Below are 5,128 nucleotides of genomic sequence, written 5' to 3' on the forward strand. Positions count from 1 at the left end.
ATATATAAATTTAGCCAAGATTAACATACAACACAGAGCAAAACACGGTTAAATAAATGCAGCGTACTGCTTCTTGATAATCTGGATAAAACATGATGTATTTTACAGAATGTGAATGTACAGTATAATATTAAACACCAAGGGAATGGTGCAACATACACAATATTTGATTGTGTCTGTGTGGGTTTTCTTTGTGTCATACATTTATATATTATTTAAAAAAATCAAATCCAATCAAAAAATATAAATTTTACAAAAGTTTAAATGTTTTTTCATGTAATAAATTTATTAATCAATTACATTACATTACAACATTTTGCTTTTTAAAATCAGTTTGAAATGATTATTTCCAATCTGAGGACAGGTGATTTTGTAGGCAATAATCCACTAATCAGTTATTAAATTATTACAAATTAAAAAATAAACCTACAGATAAAAACCCTTGATTATGACATTGAAACATTTGATTTTAGAAAATGCTCATTTCTTTTTGAAATTAGCAATTTTTTGGGTTTGGGACATTATTTTACCAAAGTTTTAAGATTCAGTGAGCTGTAAAGGCTTATAAAGAAATTTATTTCATAACACGAAAGGGACAAGACTTCACCTTTGCTTCTCCTGTTAGGCTTCAGGTTGGTCTGGACATCATAATTTCTGGTGATGACTGGTTCAGTCTGACATCCTATTTCTCTGGTTAATTTTGGCTGTAAAATACAATAAAATAACATTTTGTTATTATTTTCATTTCAATTAATTCACTCAAGATTCGTGTATAATATTCAACATGGTGTTGTTGTCTAGCTATGAGCAAACCATCAGTCGAACAGCAACAGAACAGTGCAGGTACCGGGTCACAGAAAATCATGTCAAGGCTCATAAAATGTCCAAACACCAGCTAGCATTAGCACCAGCTAACAATCATTTCACCTCTCCACACGTGGTATTCCTAACCGCGTTAACATCCTGAACATGCTTTGCACAAACTTTTTTTGTACTTTTTTATACAAACATAAATTTGAACAACTCACCTTCAATTATAGTAATAAATTTACAAATATGTGAATATTTGACTGCCTGATTACATCCTAATAACGACTCCTTGTGATGATCATCAATAATAATTTATGGTAGTGTCGTGGACTAATTATTTCTGTCATCTTGACACTGTCCACTGTTCGTATCTTGTAATATTATATGACTGTTTCTTTAATCGGTGGCTCCAGACGTCAGAGGCTATAACATCAAGATGGCCTCTTTCCACGTACCGATATGGTCACCTTGGGATTTAGAGCTTGTCATTGGCTGTTAGTGACATGAGGCAGGTTGTGATTGGTTGTTCATTGTCACATGATGTTAGCTGAAGGTATAACATTTCTTTTCCGCCCTCAGACGGGCGGCCACATTCAACAGACTTCCTGATTGTTTTCTGTTTCTTGTCTGCCCATTAATAAATAATTTTACGACCATACTCGCAAGACTTTTTTTGTCTTTTTAACATCCTTTTCAACGTGTTTTCTGCCCATCTTGCCGCGACAGGTAGTAAATTATTTTTGATAAGAAGTGATTAGAAGAAGCAGCAGAGTCCAGAGTTGTCAGTTTGAATCTCTTGGAGCTCTTCTGTGTGACTGAGAGTATGGACGGTTGTTTGTCTCTTCGTCTGTGTCCCTGATGGACTAGAGCTGTCCGGGTGTCCGCTGCCTTCACCCAAAAGTAGCTGGGACCGGCTCCAGCCCCACCCTGACCCCGATTAGGAACAAAGACAGAATGGATGGAGGATTTTTCTTTATAGCAGGAAACATTAAATCATAAATCATTATTCATTTGATGATCTGAATCAGTTTAGTGCTGTTTGTAAATATATTTGACAGCTTTGTATAGGGATGTTGACATTTCGTCAGCAGCTGCTGCCATTTCCTTCCCAAACTGCAGTGACCAGATTTTGTGAGGCTGCTCGGTGCGTTTGCTTATAATTTCCTCCTGCTTCGTTATTTCTACGAGTTTCAACAAATCGGACTGCCGTCAGGTAGTTAGCTACAGCCTCGTCTTCCAGTTTTTAATTTTTGTTGATGCGTTTTGAAGAGACAATTTTTTGAAAAGACGATCAAAGTAAATCACCTGAGTTTTTCTAGCGAGCCCTTAAAGAGATAAGCTGCCATGAAGAACATTATTTTATCTGCCCTTGTTCCAAATTTGATAATGATTTGAAATGTCGAAGTATGTTTTTTTTTCTGGAACAGTGCTTGTTGCAAAGTGTTTTGATGCTCGTCTTCGTCACATTACACACACCGTCATTGGTTGATGAGCTTCGTTTACAAAACAGGTGTCCACATGGTTTTTGAATTGTTTTAATTTCCTTACTTTCTAAGACACATTAAGTTGATTTCATGCTGCAGTTTGCCTTGTAATATTATTTTATACCTTTTCTGCTACTTTTGAATTGGCTATTATTAAGTTTTTATTAGTTTTTAGGATACAAGATGCTTCCTACAAAACCAGAATGGGAATCTTTTCCTAAAATTTCATGGCGATATCTTGAACACTGAGGAAGTTATGAGCAAAAATAGAAAACAGCAAGGTGAAATGGTCACAAAGGCCCCATTGGTTCTGCTGTGAAACTGCAGCAAGAAAACATGAGCTGATTTCACCTAAACAAACATCAATAACTTCCCTCATACTTCAGATAATCACATAAGTTTGGTGTTATGTTGTATGGTTTGTAATGTTCTTTTGGAATCCGCTGTCAGATTTAATATTGGTGTAGGACATCCTTACTTTGTAGGAATGAACACGTTTGTAATGTCTGTTCAAAATAAACCTGCTGCTTATGACTTCTGTAACATTTTAAATAAAATATCAGCCCGCCACTAAAAAAAAAAAAAAAGCCACTGATGATGCAGAAATTAAGAAACTAACATTCAGTTTTGTTTTCTACTGAAGTGGCGGAAAAAAGAAGAAGAATAATTTAGGTCTGGGTTGAAAAGTCTAGGTTTTAGATTTTTGGGGTTGGACCAGTACAAGTGTGGTCCAGATGCATAAAACGTTTCATAATCACAACTTTATTGAAGTTTCACAAATCAGATTAAGGTTATACAAATCTCAAAACTTTTTTTTTAAATATTCTACTGTTAGTGTAGAATAATCCCATCCAGGTTTGGAGAGTCTAGGGGTTGCAGTTTTCGAGCTGGACCATGTCTAGTGTGATCCAATTGCCTAAAAAAATTATGAAATCAAACTGTATTGAAGTTTCACAAATCAGAAAAAACTTTCACAAATCTCCAACATAGTTTTAACTATTCTGCTATTACCGTAGAATAATCTAGTCCAGGTTTTAAGAGTCCAGGTGTTGTGGTTTTTTAGCTGGACCAGGTCTAATGTGGTCCAGTAGCCTAAAAAATGATGAAAAATGATATTTGTTGAAGTTTCACAAAACAGAAAAAGCTTTCACAAATGTCAAAGTTATTTTTAATTATTCTTCTATTAGTGTAGAATAATCTAGTCCAGGTTTGAAGAGTCTAGGTGTTGTGGGTTTTGAGCTAGAGCAGATTAAACACGCTCAAGGTAGAGAAAAAGTTTGTTAGCTGTCATCGCCCTTTAGTCCTTTCCTGAATCGGAAGCGAACTTCAGCTTCGTAAGATAAAGTATGAAATAAAAAGTGCCCGTGTCAATGGTACTCACCTGCAAACGGATTGTCCCCCGAGGTTGCAAAGTCGGCTGGACAGCAGGTTGCAAAGTCGGCTGGACAGCAGGTTGCAAAGTCGGCTGGACAGCAGGTTGCAAAGTCGGATGGACAGCAGGTTGCAAAGTCGGCTGGACAACAGGTTGCAAAATCGGCTGGACAGCAGGTTGCAAAGTCGGCTGGACAGCAGGTTGCAAAATCGGCTGGACAGCAGGTTGCAAAGTCGGCTGGACAACAGGTTGCAAAATCAGCTGGACAGCAGGTTGCAAAATCGGCTGGACAGCAGGTTGCAAAATCAGCTGGACAGCAGGTTGCAAAGTCGGCTGGACAGCAGGTGGTTTAAGACCTACTGTTGGAACAGCGTTGCTCTTTAGTTTTAGGATCTTGGTAAAGCCCATTTCGAACTCTGTCATGTTTGAGAAGCAATCCGGAGTGAAATGGCGACTGCAAACTCCAGCACTGGGCGGGAGTTTGCCCTCTGCTACTTCCAGAGCACCATACCACTGGCGCCTAATCTCCAAACCCTCTGGAAACATATGTATTCCATTCGTACTTTTACAGCCCACTACACTACACCTACGTCCCATCCTATCCCACAGTACACACTAAGCTATCACCAAGTGCTAAAGCTAAATGCAATACTGCAGCTATCTACCCTTAACTATGAATTTAACAAACACTAAATCTAAAGACTATAAAGATTTATATGACTAAATATTCTAAAGTACCTAAATTAGACGGCTAAACTGATAGTTAATGAAATGCTAACCTGAAAATGCTATCGATAACAATGCTACTCCTGAAAGGTCTCTGCAGGGGAGTGGCTTCTTCTTCTTCTTGTGGTGTTTAATGGCGGTTGGCAATAAACTGAAGGTGTGCATTACCGCCACCTACTGGTATGGAATGTGATTCAAGATGATTTCACTAATATTTATATCCTACTAAAATTATTGTACTTCTTTTTACATTTTCAAATCTATCTATTCAAAGTAAATAAATAAATAAAAATAAATAAATAAATAAATAAATACATAAATAAATAATACTACTATCAACTCAAATTGTTTTGCAGATTTGCAAAGAACATCAAAATTAGCCCAGAAATAGGTTATTACTTAACCTTTCAGACACATCATCGATAACTTATCTTCAAAACAATGTTAATTTTGGAGTAAGCTACGTTGTTTAACTTCTAAAAGTCCATTTCAGCCAGTTTGAATCAAAGCAAAAATGTTTAAGGTAAATAATACTTTCTCAAAAATAATGATCATCTGATATCGAGAGATCATATTTTTATGACTAATTGAGAAGCAATCTTTTTGAGACAGCATTTAATTTTGAACCGTATCTTTAACGTTACTTTATCTTATTTTGGAGAGCGTCTGAATCATAGATATAAAGGCTATATAGGTTATATAGCCTAGGATATATGTATATACACAGTATATATAT

General features: G+C 36.3%; 1 long non-coding RNA gene across 1 annotated transcript in view; it reads right to left on the reverse strand.

Annotated features, from left to right (window-relative positions):
• The window catches only part of LOC106517317 (uncharacterized), a 7,878-nt gene extending 3,392 nt beyond the window's left edge, over nt 1–4,486 (reverse strand). Inside the window, exons 1-2 of the long non-coding RNA XR_001310193.1 lie at nt 3,676–4,486; nt 608–704 (exon numbers count right to left, since the gene is read on the reverse strand). This is a non-coding gene — a long non-coding RNA (uncharacterized LOC106517317). The remainder of the gene's footprint in view (nt 1–607; nt 705–3,675) is intronic.
• Nucleotides 4,487–5,128: the final 642 nt, after the last annotated feature.

The sequence above is a fragment of the Austrofundulus limnaeus genome, unplaced genomic scaffold, assembly GCF_001266775.1.
Source record: "Austrofundulus limnaeus strain Quisiro unplaced genomic scaffold, Austrofundulus_limnaeus-1.0 Scaffold47, whole genome shotgun sequence".
Lineage (NCBI taxonomy): Eukaryota > Metazoa > Chordata > Actinopteri > Cyprinodontiformes > Rivulidae > Austrofundulus > Austrofundulus limnaeus.